This window comes from Arachis stenosperma, chromosome 1, assembly GCF_014773155.1.
Source record: "Arachis stenosperma cultivar V10309 chromosome 1, arast.V10309.gnm1.PFL2, whole genome shotgun sequence".
Lineage (NCBI taxonomy): Eukaryota > Viridiplantae > Streptophyta > Magnoliopsida > Fabales > Fabaceae > Arachis > Arachis stenosperma.
Window position 1 is genome coordinate 32,563,068 of NC_080377.1, and position 16,285 is coordinate 32,579,352.

The following is a 16,285-nucleotide window of genomic DNA, read 5'->3' on the forward strand; positions in this document are numbered from 1 at the left end:
GATTAGTTTAGGAGTAGTTTCTAGAGAGAGAAGCTCTCACTTCTCTCTAGGATTAGGATTAGGATTAGTTCTTAGGTCTAGGTTTTAATCTTTGCTTTCTTCTACTTCTACCTTTCAATTCTTTGTTGTTACATTCATCTTCCTCTATTCTTTTGTTGTAACTTCCTTTATGTTGTTCTTATACTTTGTTGTAGATCCACTTTTGTTCCTTCCTTTCTCTTTCAATTCAATTCAAGGTAAATCATAATAATTGTGTTCATTTTGATTTGTGTTGTTAATTCCTTTCAATAATTGTTGTTAGATTTTGTTCTTGTTGTTGATTTACTATGTTTTCCTTTTATGCCTTCCAAGTGTTTGATGAAATGCTTGGTTGGATTTTAGAGTAGGATTTTATACTCTTGGCTTGGAAAGGTAACTTAGGACCTCTTGAGTTACTAATGTCCAAGTGATTGATGATTGGGAGCCATTGACTCTAGTTCTCACTAATTGAATTAGTGGAGAGTTAGGACTTATGGATTAGGATTGATATAGCTTATTTGACTTTCCTTTACTACTAGTTAGAGGATGATTTAATGAGATTAATCCTTGCCAATTCTCATATTGTGATTAGTGATTAGGATAGAGATCCTTGACCACCAACCCTTGCCAAGACCTTTTTAGCCATTAGTTTACTTTCTTGCCATTTATCTTTCATACTTCATATCAAAACCCCAAAATAACTCACAACCAATAATAAGACACTTTATTGTAATTCCTAGGGAGAACGACCCGAGGTTTCAATACTTCGGTTTATAAATTTAGGGGGTTTGTTTTAATGACAAACAACTTTTTGTATGAAAAGATTATTGTTTGGTTTAGGAACTATACTTGCAACGAGAATTCATTTGTGAAATTCTAAACCATCAAAAATCCAATCATCACCCTCCTAACATGCTTTCGAACTAGATATAATTACATATTTTTTATGATTGGATTACTCAGGCCTCTAGGACCTCTTTGGATAATTCTAAAGGAAGATCCCTTCATATGAAGAAAACCACTAAAGAGGCTCTAGAGTTGATTGAGATGGTTGCCAACAACCAGTATTTATACTCTTCTGAGAGGACCTCCATGAGGAAGGGAGTCGTGCATCTTGATGCCTTAGACACTATTCTCGCCAAGAATACGACTATATCCCAACAAATAATGCTATTACTCAACACTTGGGTGGACTACAAGTTTTAGATATTAATACCCAAGATGCTCCCTATGACAAGAGTGGTGTATTTTCTCAATGTGATCCTTTCGATTATGGTTAATTTCTCTCTGAACAGGTTAATTATGTGGGTAATTCCTCCAGACCCCCAATAATGATCTTTTTTCCAAGACTTACAATCCACGGTGGAGGAATCACCCAAATTTTGGATAGAAAAATCAACCACAGAGACACTAGAATTTCAATAACAATCAGGGCTATCAGAATAATTTCAATTAGAGTAATTTCAACAACAACAATCCACCATTCAATTGTTAGAAATCTTCTAACTTGGAAGGTTCAGTTGCTAAAAACTATCCTAGAATAATTGATTAAACCAAAGCTTTAATTAGGAAATTGGAGGTTCAGATGGGTCAACTAGTCACAAAAATTGCTGAAATTGATAAGAGGTCCACCAATACCTTTTCTAGTAACACAATTCCAAATCCAAGAGAGGAGTGCAAGGCTATCACCTTGATAAGTGGACAATTGGCAAGTACGGAAGCACAAGTTACTGAGGTGCCAGTTGGAAAAGAAGCTCTGGAGAAGGCACAAGCCAAGGAGAAACACACCTTACAAAGGCACCCGGACAACCCCTTTTTGGTTGAATACATGCCTAAAATGCCATATCCTTAGAAATTTCAAAAGGAGACAAAGGACAAGAAGATTTCAAAGTTCTTGGAAGTCTCCAGAAAGTTACAAATCAATATTCTTTTTGCTGAGATTTTGGAGTAAATGCCTCTTTATATTAAATTCATGAAGGAGTTACTTTCCATGAAGAAGACTTTAAAGAGAGATGAGACAGTGGTCCTAACCAAGGAATGTAGTACCATAATTTAGAGTAACTTGCCAAGGAAAATTCCAGATCCAGAGAGCTTTCAAATTCCATGTACCATTGGAAGTACAACCTTTGAAAAAGCCTTATGTGATCTAGGTGCAAGCATCAATTTAGTATCCATGTCTGTGATGAATCAACTGTAAATAAAAAAAGAGCAACCAACAAGGATAGCACTACAAACGGCAGATAAATCTTTGAAGCATGCACATGGAATAGTGGAGAATATCCCGGTCAAAGTGAAAAAATTCTTCCTCCTAGCAAATTTTGTAATTCTTGACATGCGGGAGGATGAAAATGCCTCTATAATCCTAGGAAGATCATTCCTAACCATTGGGAGAGCTTTGATTGATGTGGAAGAAGGTAAATTGATGCTGAGGGTGCATAAGGAGCATTTTATCTTCAAAGTTTTTAAACCCATACATCTCTCAGGTGAAGAAGGAAATTGCATGAAGACTGATTCACTAATCCAAGTCTCCAAGAACCCCCTGATGATATAAAATGAAGTTTACAGCTCAAGCCTCCTTGGTGGGAATTAATATAATTTCTCCTGACATCAAACCTAAGTTTAGTGTTGGGTGTGTATTATCCACCAAGGAGGAAGTTCCCAAGAAAAAAGTGCCCAGGGGATGGAGAAACAAAAAGATCTTGACTGAAGATTTCTCCCCAGTGTTGAAAATAGTGTTGACTCGTAATCCAGTATTGCCTTATATAGTAAACAGAGTCCTCTTTCTTGAGCATAATGAGCTACTTCATGGGGACACAGAGAGAAAATTCACAGTGAGAGGGGAGGAGTTGAAGCACTATGATCAACCCCCACCTTAACAAGAAATCAACCGTCAAGCAGGTGACGTTAAAGAAGTGCTTGTTGAGAGGTAACCCAATCATCTGTATCCTTCGATTTTATATTTATTTTTATTTTATTTGATTTCTAGTTCTATATAGTTTTCCTTCTTTTCACATGTGTTTTTGGTCATGCAAAGTGTTTAAAACAGGAACAGGTGCAATCAGACGGGAATTAAGCATACTCTAGAGGAGAATTACATTTAGGTGCCCCAATGCTAAATGCCGGAATCTAACGTTTGGCGCCAGGAGGACCGAAATCTAAAAATTGGCTTACTATGGTGAGAGGGAGGACTCACTATAAGAAAAATACCCATTTAGGTACACTTGAAAAGTGTTTCCAAAAGTGAAAAAAAATGATGCCTTAGGCTATGGCTACGCTTTTTGGGCTACGGCTACGCTTTTTGGGGTGATTCCTATTCGGCCGTTGCCTATTCTCAAAGGCTACGCTTTTCTGCACCAAGGGCTACGCTTTTGACATTTGGGAATAGGCTACGCTTTTCAAGTGATGCTGTCCAGGACCAAAGGCTACGCTTTTCAACTTTCATTTTTCCAGAATAGGCTACACTTTTCAACGCTACTGCATCACTTGTAAAGCGTAGCCACATTGTATACCATAGCTACTTTTTATAAGCGTAGCCTTAGGTGTTTTTTTTTTGTATACTATAGCTACTATATATAAGTGTAGCCTTAGGTCTCTTTTTTTTGTATACTATGGCTACTGTATATAAGTGTAGTCTTAGGTCTTATTTTTTTTGTATATATATATAATTATCTAATAATTATTAATACAACATAAAAGTTAATATGATTACATGTATAATAATTCTGCATTTTTATTTAAATGAGTTGAATATTACAAAATAAAAATAAATACATAATTTATACTAAATAATTTCTTTATATAATAAAAATTATCTCTAACCAAAATATATATCTATAATATTGATCCAAAAATACTAGAATGAAGTTAACTGTAAAAATTCATACATCTCAAATATACTCTTCACTATTATTTAAGCAACAGAAAATTCATACATCTCAAATATATTCTTCACTACTTTAGGACAGCGGCGCTAGAGTTAAGCAACAGAAAATTTAAGAACATTAAAGAATTAATGAACAACCTACAACCAGAGCCACAACATGGCATGCACAACCTGGTAGAGTGTATAGACACCAACACCAACAAAGTTGAGACAATGAAACTTACATCATCAGAGAGCTTCATGTTTTTAGTGTGTATACGAAGAACTTCAAGTCGGCCAACTTCATCAGGAACACCAATATCAATTTCCCTATCAAATCTACTGAACCTTCTCAATGCTGGGTCAATGCTGTTTGGGCGATTGGTAGCTCCAATAACGATAACATGAGCACGAGATTTCAATCCATCCATAAGAGTCAAAAGCTGTGAAACAATCCTCCTTTCAACTTCACCATGTGTCTTCTCCCTCTTGGGTGCAATAGAATCAATTTCATCAATGAAGATGATGGATGGTGCATTCTTTTCAGCCTCTTCAAATGCTTTCCTCAGATTGCTTTCACTCTCTCTTGCCAGTTTGGACATAATCTCCGATGCATTTATACAAAAAAAGAAAGCTCCCGTTTCATTAGCAACAGCTCTTGCTATCAGTTTCATTAGCAACAGCTCTTGCTATCAGTGTCTTCCCAAAACCAGGGGATCCATAAAGTAGAATACCTTTGGGTGGTTTCACACCAATCGACTTAAAGAGTTGTGGATGCCTCAAGGGAAGCTCTACCAACTCACGAATTTGTGCCATTTGTTTCCTGACTCCACCCACATCATCATATCCAACTTCATCCAGCCTCTCTTCATCCTCTTTTTTTAATGACCTTAAACTCCACACTTCTCATCCCTCCATGGACAAGAAATAGATCTCCTTTTCTGACAGGACGATAAGTTTCCAAGAAGTAAGCTGCAAAATTTACATTAAAAAGTTATAATATTTTACAAGCATCAAAATAATCATATTCCACATGTAATATCAATGTCGTCCAAGAAACTGAAGATGGTAGATTCTATATATACTACTAAGTCAGTTTGGCATGCATTCAAATCAATTCAATTCAATCAAATATCAAGAAAGGTGACAATCAATCATACGAAGCTTGACAAGCCAAGACTGAGACAAATAATAATAATAATAATAATAATAATAATAATAATAATAATAATAACTTGCTATAATTATAACACAAGCAATATGAATGTAAGGACTTTTAAGAGAGATAAGAAATTTTGCAAAACACGCTAACAATCAGTAACAAAGTCTTATAACATTAATAGAAATACTCAAATTAAAGTACTCATCACTAAGAGCAAGCTCATAAAGCAAGTCAAATTAAGTAGCTATCATTAAATCTGCAACTTAAGAGAAGCTCAAGGTAGAAACTCACGTTTCAAGAAAGCATCAAACAAATTGCCAGTGACACCTTCAATGGTATCATCAATAGGCAGAATGTGCACACGTTTCCCATACTTCAAGACGAACCCGCAAATTCGACCTCACAACTTTGTTCATCCTGATCTTGGGCTCTTCACAGGTGTCATCAGCAAGAGCTATACAAACAGTATCCCTCATTTTCTTGCCCTGCAAACATATACAAATCAAAAATCCCATCTGACTTAGAAGTTGCAACACAAAGAACAAAATCAACAAATATAAGAGATAAATTAATTAAAACTTTAAGACATTATAATAGTTGTACTCCAAACTCGAAATGCTTTCATTAGATACAAATAAATAACATTTTAAATTTAATCCAACTCTATTTGCAACCATGTCAATCAATCATGATATTCTTCTTAGTATACATGGCCTAGTACTCCACAGTATAAAATTCAAAATCTCACAACACCAACCGTTAAGAAAGAACAAAACAAAAACAGCACCCCAGTAAGAGACTCTGAAAAAGAGTACTTTTTTGTGGGGAATCGAATAAATCAATTAAGAGCTAAGACACAGCAAGAGGAAGGTAAGTAAGAAGATAGAGGAGGGTAAGAAAGTGACTTTGATGAGGATAGTTTCGCCATGGAAGAGCTGGAGCTTCTCCATGGTATCAGGGTGCATGGACACGACGGAGTTGTCGTCGTTGACGGCTTCATCCACCACAAGACGGTTCGGCGACTTCTTTCGCTCCAGAATTGCCGTTGAGTAGTCCTTCTTCCCCGATTTCCTGAAAATTCATCCACCACCTTTCTTAAAAAGCTTTCGAAGAAACAACTTGACAAGAAATATGTTGAAAAGCAGGCTGAAATATACAATACTAATTGATTTTTCCTGTTAACACAAGTGATCTAATAAAAAAACAGACTTAGTTTCAAAAGTTTTAAAAACATCAAGTCATTGTAAAAAGTCAAAAAGGATGTTGAAAGGCTTACCCCAAGAAGTATTCCCATATCTAAATAAATAGTAACACAGTCCATAGTCCTTACTTGATCTAGAAGACCCAGAATTGATTACCCAAATATCTCTCTATCTATATCTCTATTCTTTTGCTATATAAACACCTTTGTGGAAGCAGAGAGTAGTAGTAGTACTACACACAAGAACATAAAATAAATTCACTTCATTTCATTCATGTAATGGTAGTGAAATAATTAACAACATGAAATCAGTAAACTACTCTAGAAAAATGAATAATAGTCCCCATTAGTACTTGATTTTTGTTTATTGGAACATTACCATTTACCACTACAAAGTAAACTGTGTTTATTAAGAAAGCAACAATCATTCACATATCCAAGAATCAAACAGCTGACTGGTCAATAAATACATTATGTAGCCTAACTTATTTGAGCATAAGCATACTCAATGGAAAGGTTATTAGATATAAAACTACTTCTGCCATTTAATCAAAGGATAAACACAATAAGTTGCAGCAACCAAAGTTTAGAGAAATTCAAGAGCATGAGATCTAGAAATATAGCTAAGTACAAGATTTAAAATAATATCATAGTGCAGAAACATATTCTAACAAAAATATACCTTTTTAATCCTAAAACTATGAATTTTAATTTTTTGTGTGTGTGTGTGTGTGTGTGTGTGTGTGTGTGTGTGAGAGAGAGAGAGAGAGAGAGAGAGAGAGAGAGAGATCAATCCTCAAAAGCACCTTCAGAAAGGGAACTACACCTGCCCAATTGTCTTATATAATTTTAGCACCCAGTTCCCTCAAATTGTTATCCAGAATCAGTGGATCCTTACTCCTTAGAAACCCCATGGCATAAGCAGTGAAACTTCTAATGTGGAACACATGTATTACATGTAAAGTTAAAGACTCCCATTCTGAAAAAATGAACCTTTTTATGCCTTCCAAGCCAATAAATTTAAAAATGTCTTCATTTTTACTAAGTGTAATTGAAAGACAAAACAAATATACGCAAAATCAGGAACAAACACAATGTTCTGGTCTTCTTTTAAATCAAATTTCTATTATGATTAGAAGAAAGAGACAAAACACACATACCTGAAAGGCTGTAACTGTCTCCAATGCAACAGTGAGGTTGATTGCCTTACTTCGTTTAACAAACTCTAAGACACGATCAATACTCTCTGTCAAAACCTGCGAGTAACAAAAATTCCAAAGATAAAACAATGAAAACAATAATCTTCTGCATTGGAAAGTTTGATTTCTGTTGATCTAGCGTTTCACAGTTCAAGGTTTATTTTATTTGTTAAAAATGGAAGTCCATACCCTGTCTCTTTACAAGAATTTGTTTCTTTAGAAGATTTTATGAGAATACTTGTTTCAGAATCCTTTAAAATCTTTTTGTTTTTTATATAAAAAGAGTAATCATCTCAAACAATTTCCCTACTTGGTTTTCATAATTTATTAGTAGACAAGACAATTTTAACAGAAGAATGGTTTGTGCATAAAAGCAAAAAATATAATAACACAGCTTCTGCTATGAACACTCTGCACATCCAATTCAATCTTTGTTTTAGCAACTTCAATTTAGACAATAAATATTAACAGCTGTAATTATTTTGCACCAAAAATCATACAGAAGCAAACCTCCGTAAGTGGACCTTCAGGAGCAGACAAACCATAAAATGTTAGCAACAAGTCACAGTAAACCCTGCGGTGCAACACTAACAGAATAAAACCCCCAAATTCACTAGTTCTACTGCACCGCAACATTAGCATGCATGTTCATCAATTCACGAGTTCACAGGATTTTGTACCAAACCCCCAAATTGCAACCTTAAAATCGGAATCATACCCTCTCAGATTTTAGAAACCAAATGAAGGTGAATACATACCTTCTTGACAATGGTGAGCGACTGATGAGAGGCTTTCAGTTGAGGCAGAGTCTTCCTGATGTGAGCACGTAGCGAAGAGAAGCAACAATGAAGATGAGTGACGGTGTGGTGAGTGGTGAGTGATGAAGATGAGTGAGTGGTGGCGACGGTGAGGGTTGTGCGCGACAGGGTTGGCGAAGGTGAGAAGCGCAAAGATGACGATGGTGAGGGAGAACAGGAGTGACTTTCTTCTAGTGAGTGGTGATGAGTACGGGTTTCTTCGTGATGCTGTAGTGAGAGGGTTTTTTTGCGATGGTGCAGTGAGAGGGTTTCTGCACGATGGTGGGTGGTCAGTGGCGATTGTGAGTGTGGTGAGAGGGTTTCTTCACGGGTCAGTGCAAGGATGAAGGGGCTTTGGAGGGGAGTGATGACTTAGGAGGGAATTGACAAAATTTTCGCTAAGTGTAGGTTTCCTTTCGCGTAAAAGAGGAAAAAAAGTTACCAAGTGATAAGTATTTTGCTCTGGATACATTAGGCATCACTTTTTAAATGCATCAAAAACTTAAAAAATAGGCTACCCTTTAAAAGCGTCTCCTTTGATACGAAAAATGAACCTATAGATATCAACCTACGGCTACGCTTTATAAGTGATTTCTATAATATCTAAGGCTACGCTTTTTAAATGATGCCGCATTTGTGTATCCTTTTCTCTAATAAAAAGGCAACACGGGGAAAAGCGTAGCCTATTCATAGAATAGGCTACGCTTTTCAAATGTAGCTTAAAAAAAGTGTGGCTGAATGGGTATTTTTCTTGTAGTGACTATAGCCTTTAATACGAGGAGTGTGAGGGATGTCCTCCAAATAACACAGACTGGGGATGACCCTCATTCCTATACTGAGAAGGTCAACAACGACCGGAGGCCAGACCAGATACTTGTAGATATATGCCTCCTGGGAGCTCAGTGGAGGCTTAATTCTAAGGTGCAGCTTTATCAGTTACGACACGATCTGAGGTCTGTAGCTCGGGGGTGGTTGGAGTTTATTCAGCACTCTATCATTTCGATGAGTAACCGTTCTAAGGTTACTATAGACCGGGCAGCGATGATCCACTGTATCATGCTCCGGAATGAGGTGTAGGTGGAGCAAGTGATTCCATAGGAGATATAAAGCATTGCTTCCATTTCCTCCTCCATCCATGCCAAGCTGGCATTCCTGCATATCATCTACCACCTTTGTGATGCCTCTAAAGTGGCCATAGAGCATGAGACTGATCTCCAAGAAGACCATGGAGTATGGTCGAGAATATGCACGAGCCCGGAGAGAGGAGCCAGTTCTACCACCTCAGCAGGAGCACCCTATGATGCCCCAGGAACACTATGCTCTTCTTCAGAAGGTTCTAGCAGAGCAGCAGAGTCAGCGCCAGGAGCTCTCACAGATGAGACTTGACTTTGGGCGACTGAGAGGATTCTCGAGAGATCAGCCAGATGGAGGGGACAACCACCACGATGACTGAGGTGGTTGAGTTTCTTTTATGCTCTTTCCTTTTTTCTGTTTTTATTTGTCATTTTCTATTTTATGTTGCTTATTTTCTATCCTTTGCATGACTTTTAGCATTTTTTGTTCTTCGAGCTTTATTTAGTTGTTTTAGTGTTCTATTTCTATTTTGAAAAGGATGTCTCATGTACCGCTCCCTAAGCTTGAATTCAAAAAAAAAAAAGAAAAAAGTGTTGTAATGCATGAGAACTTGAGTTTATATTCTGAATTGTTTTATTTATTTAGATGTAGTGGTGTTTATCTGTGACTTTGAATGCATGAAAAGAACAATGCATATTTGATTTTGGAGTAAAGGATGTTTAATCATAAGGTACAGGAATTTAGAGAAGTATTTTGAATTCTCTGAATTGAACAAGAAATTAACCCTTGAAGCAAAAAAGAAACAACAAAACAAAAAGAAAATAAAAATCAAGGGCCAAGACTCTGAACATCAATGGCTAGGAAGGTTAAGAATGATTAAAAGCTCAAAAGATTTGTTTTTCTAGCCATATCCTTGTGGTGCGAATGTGTCAAGGAATTCCTGAGACAGAGCATATAGAGTCAAAGCCAAGTACAAATAAAGAGTATGCCAAAGGCTCTGAGTACCACTGACAGAAGAAATTCAATAGAAAAATCAGAACTCAAAGAGTTCCCCGATTAAGTACTTGTGGTGTTTCTGTGTCAAGTAAAGCTTGAGATAAAACATTTAGAATCACGGCTAGGCTCTAGGTGCAAAACACCAAAGAAAAGAAAAGAAAATGTTGTGTTCAAGAATTAATCAGAAGTAAAAGAGAGAGAATTCATAAAATTATCCGGATTCTAGTTCTGAAGGACATTAACATTCCTAAGCTTCAAAGGATAGTGAGGTGTCCAAATAATTCAGGTCACGATGTCATTTACCCCACTCAGAGAATAAACAGGAGCTTAATTGAAAACTCAATACTTAGGCAAACCTACATCTCATGTTCATATTGTTTTCAGTTGCTTGAGGACGAGCAACAATTCAAATTTGGTATTGTGATGCGTGAACATCTTTTCTATATTTTCTTAATAATTTAGATATAGATTTATTGAGCTTTTATAAGATTTTGGTGTTTTAGATTGTTTGGATGCTACTTTGATTTTCACTATTGTTTTGATGGTTTTGGGTAAAGTTCGGGTGAGTTGACAGAGTTCTTGTAGAAGAAAAAAAAGATAATTTTGATTCTATCACCTGGTGCCAAACGCCACGACCCGGCATTTAGCGCCAGGAGCTTCATAATTGTTCCCAGAATGTGCGCTAGTGGCGCTAAATGCCGCTACTTGGCGTTTAGCACCAGGAGGCCAATAAGTCCAGAAATCATCTCTGTTCAGCGCCGCTAAACACCGAGCCTGGCGTTTAGCGCCAGTAGCACGTCTTCAAGTTACACGAAAAGCTTTGTTTTGTCCTAGTTTTTAATTTTTTTAATTAAAATAAAACAAAATATTTTAGGGTTTGTATTTTTATTTTATTTTTATTTTCAAATCAATTAGAATTAAATATAAAAGGAAAAAAGATTCAACATTTCGGGCTCTCTTCTCTTCTTCTTCCTCATTCCACACATTCATACTTTTTACAACCCTAGGTTTTTCTCTAGGGCATGAGCAACTAAACTTCATCTGTTAAGGTTAGGAGCTATGTTATTTTAATGGATTAATATGATTGTCATTCCACTCTTAATCAATGCACTATTTTATGTTCAAGGATTAATTTCACTCTTCATCCTAGGGATTAGAGTATATTGGAAGATAACTCTTTTTCTAATTGAATTCTTATTGAATCTTGAAAAAGTCAAATCACTTGAATAACAACTTGAAATTAATTCCTCACAACTCTCTGATTATCTGGACTTAACGTGATATGTGACATATAATCATCTTATCTTTGGCTACTTAGGGTTTGCATGGCTCATAAACTAGAACTGGACTTAATCCCCTAGTTTAAATTAAGTGACCAAGAAATTGGCAGTTGATTGGGTTAGAGAAGATTAAATTACTAAGGAATTAGGGTTTAATCAATTAAAGTTTGCCATGAATTGAATCTCTGCATGATTAAAGTGAGTGATAAGAACCATTGATCTAGAAATTTAACATCTCGAAAGCCTTAATTGTTTCTCATACTACTTTCACCAACCATTCATTGCTTGCTTTCTTAATTCTCACCTGAGTTATCACTTGGTACGACCCGGTGCACTTGCCGGTTAGTTTGTGGCATTCAAAATCCGCACCAGCTATAATGCAATTTTACCTTTGGAAATTAATTTTAACACCATAAGAGTAATGAGACAAGATGATTTGCCAATTGAAGATTATTAAAATACAATGTTTGATTAATAGAATAACTTAGACAATGAACGCATTTTAGCACTCGATAATCTTATTCGCCAGAAAGAGAGTATAGCTTGTATCTATAATCAACGAGTTAAGGAAAAAGCTTTTGATAATGGCGAGTTAGTTTTAAAAGTTATTTTGCCAATTGATAAAAAATCTAGAGTTTATGAAAAGTGGTCCCCTAATTGGGAGGGGCCTTTTCAAGTGATCAATTTGTGTTCAGGAAACGCATATCGAATTAAACATATTGATACTAGAATCAAAATAAAATTGATAAATGAAAACTATTTGAAATGTTATCAATGTCACAAAGAAAATTAAAACCAAGTGCAAATTCAAAGTAATTTATTTAAAAGAAACTTTAGTTACAAAAGAAACTTGGCATCCCAGCCTTCAATCTTCATAAAATTGCAAGCGTTGATCCAGTTGTTCTTTTATTTTGGTGCGATCATGTGCAAGAGATTAAAGTTCTTGAAGACACTCGTTTTCTGCAGTTTGATGTTGAAGAGTTCAACTGTCCAGATCATCTTTTTCCTTTGATAAAGAAAGGAGTTCTTAGTCAAGCAAATATTTTATACTTTGAAGTTTTCCAAGTGACTTTTGGATAAGGGCTTTGTTTTATCTTATTTCAGCAAGTTTTCTTTCAAGCTCTTATTCCCTAGTAATTAGCTGATTCATTTCGACAAAAGCATCAGTTAGATGAGCTTCGTAATCTAACACCTTCTTTTTCTTGTCAACCAAGGAAACTTCAACTTTGATACTTTGATCTTTAGCTTCTTTTATTTCTTTTCGATGAAGCTCGAGCTCGTTCTAACAAGAGAAGATGTTTTCGGTATGATTAGGACACGAGTGGTTTAACATAGTCAGAGGAATTATGCAGAGAAATGTTAGAGCTCAAAATCTAGTTGAGTACAGCATCCAGACCATCTTGTGAAAAACATGCTTCAACAAGGTTGACAAGTAGAAGTTTTAGCTTTTGAAGAAGTTCAAAAACATCAAAATCAATGGAATTTTTTGTTATAATTTGATCATGTGTGCCTTCAAGAGGATTAGCAATTTACAGATTTCGATCCAGATAAATTGACTTGTTTTCAGAACTTGATAGCTTATTTTCTTTGCCATTAGAGATTTTTAAGATAACTCCAAGAAGCTCACTCACAATATCATCTCCTTGACTAAGATCGATGATCTCTTCCCTTTGGTAATCTAAAACATCATCACCCTAGTTTGGATCAATAGCATCTTTCCTTTAATGATGAACTTATGTGCACCCAGTTTAAAGAAAATGAAAAATTAGGTCTTGTATAAAGGGTGTGAGTTTTGTCTTTGTTAGAAAAAGTATCCACAATAACGTCAGGTGTAGTTGATGGAGCTTCAATGATAACTCTAGTTTGCAACAGATTGGTTTTCAGCATGTGTTGTTTCTTTTGCTCAACATTGATTGGTGGTGTTGAATTGGTACTAGAAGATGTGAAAGTCAAATTGTGAATGGTGGGACTGGTAATAGCTTTCTTTGGAGGAGAAATCACTTCCTACCTATGAATTTTTTGATAAAGGATTTTGTATTATATTTTTACATATAAAAGATAAAAAGATGCAAATACCTTGGTAGCCTCATAATGCACTAAGTTGTAAGAAATAGACAAAATATCTTCAGGATCAGCATTGTTACCTTCAATGTTTGGTGGAGAATTTCTGGTACTTGGGTTTTCCAAGGGGGATTCAACAAACTTGCTGGTGTGTTGTTTAGCCTAAAAAAATAGGAAAACTCTTCAGATAACTAATATTTGAAATGTAAGTATAGAAATAAATTTATAATATTATTTGTTTCAATACATCTGCCAAACTCGATGCTGCAGAAGAGGCTTTTGAGGCTTTTTAGGATTCTACCTTCCTTTTCAAAGTAGCAATAGTGGCAGGCTTTTCACCCATGGTTAGGCAAACGTTCAACACACACTCGAGAATTTCTTCAAGGTTGTAATTGTATTGAGAATAATATTTTTGCCACCAAACGAGGAAAGATTTGACCACATATCGACTCAAAACAAAATCGATAACTTCATACTCATATCGATGACCTTTATTATGTTTCAGTTCTCGAGTTATAAGTGACATTGAAGTGTAGACTCTTTGACCTAATTGACTTGATAATGTTGAATCAAATGGGGTTAGCAAGTCTTGGGAAAATCCCATTTGTCGAGCCACAAGATGTTGAGCATGCAAAGTGTCTCGATATTGGTCTTTTGTATATAAGGATACCAGTAGGAAAAACTTGAATGGCAATGTAACTATCCCAATTTTTGTCAATTACACATTGCACTTTCTCATTATTCTCTTTGGAAATTCTTGGTACTCAACACTAAGTTGGACCACATTTGCGGTAGACAAAAGGTGCAAAATTATGCTCCTCATTCTGAAAAGTTTTTACATGTTAGAATTTGGTGAAATTTGCCCAAAAAAGGTCTCCGATTCTGGGTCCAGGGAAAAATGGTTTTAAGGATGCAAGGCGGATGCCTTAGATAAGGTTTTTAGCTGAAATCGGAACACCGTAAACTTCTGTGAACTTCTCAAAGAATGCATTTAGCCATAATTGGAGAAGTCAGAGTGGTCCACCTGCATTTAGCCATAATTTTCAAGGATTGTTACCATTTGGCCAAGCTCATCATACAAATTACCAAGAAGGAATTTGGAGAGACATAAAGGTAACTTGCTTTCATGAATCAGGACAGCAAGAGGTTAATAAAGCCTTTGCATAGTGACACTTCGAGAACAAAAAATCATAGCATTTAACCAAAAACATAAAAAGGCTTTACCTTCACTCATGTTATTTTTTATGAATTTCCCATAAGAAGAACTCTCCTAATTGATTTTATATTTCTTTTCTGGTTCCATGTTTGAGGTAATATCGACCCCACACATCGAAAAGAGTTACATCGACCATCCTACATGGCAAGTGAAAATTGTTAGTCGACCGACTCCAAAATTACAAGGTAGCTCCAATAATCCAATGGTGAGTGATACGTTGGTATTGGGATAATCAAAGCAAGTCATATATACCATGCCAGATCCAAAAGTCTTTTTTTTCTGGTTCAATCCTTTTGAACCAGGCTATATAGTTCACACTCTTCGAAAAAGTCCTAGGGTTGTTTCGAAATGGTTTTATATGGTCATCAAAGGGAGCCATGTACATGTCTTTTTTTATTAATAGCTCTTGACCAAGGAGAGAAGGAAAAATAGGGAGGACTCAGTCGATTTTAAGGGAGGAAACAAAAGGCTCAGAAAATAGTGCATTTGATCACAACAGCGAAAGGAAAAAGGATTTTTTTTACATTGGCAGCATCAATAAGATCTTCAATAATAACATCATAATCCTAAGCTATAATCCGAAGATTCATACATGAGGTTTCCTCCATGGTCTTTTTTTCTTTTGCGGAAGGAGAGGGTTTGTTGCTAGTAGCCATGGTAATTCTGGAAAATGAACAGTGTTGAGATGAGTAAAATAAGAATACTCCTTTATAAAACAGATATGAAACATACCTTGAAAAGAGAAGTAGATGGAGATGAGCTTTATGAAGAGTGAAGTGTCTATGAAGAAGTTGCGCTTTGCTTTTAGATGTAGAACTTAAAAGATGAAATAATTCTGCACTTGTAAGAAGAAGATGAATTTAAGTCTCACAACAGTAAAAGAATGTAAAAAAGATGTTTCTTGCCTTCAGGTGCAGAATTTGGAAGGTGAAATAATCTTTTGTGATGAAGAAGTTTTTGAAAAAATTTCTAAAAAGTTAATAGTTATATTTATAAGCGAAATCAAAAAAAATTTAGTTGAGGAGAGTTGAAATGGCCGAAATTAATGGAGAAGTGTGCATGATGGGATGCGCATTTAATGAAAATGACAAAGTAGAACGGTTTCCGAAATTTGGTGCCAGTTGGAGATTCCAAACGTTTTGGGTTTAAATTTTGTTTTCATAAATGTTTTAAATAAAACAGAAAAGAGGTTTTATTTAATCGACACATTCTTTGTTTCAAGAAAACCATCGTCAATTCAAGGGGACAATTTGTTGGCTAAAAAATAATTTAAATTTGATTATGAACAAATTGAAGATATTTGTCTGAATTATGTCAAGAAGGTGCTCAAGGTGATCGAAGAGAAATCATCAATGGACAAGCTAGGTTGATCGAAGATGCATATCGAAAATGAGGATCTATGATTGAAGCAATGGGGAG

At 35.7% G+C, this 16,285-nt stretch overlaps 1 pseudogene; it reads right to left on the minus strand.

The window, feature by feature from the left end:
* Positions 1 to 4,027: 4,027 nt before the first annotated feature.
* Positions 4,028 to 8,084, minus strand: LOC130977208 (cell division cycle protein 48 homolog; annotated as a pseudogene).
* Positions 8,085 to 16,285: the final 8,201 nt, after the last annotated feature.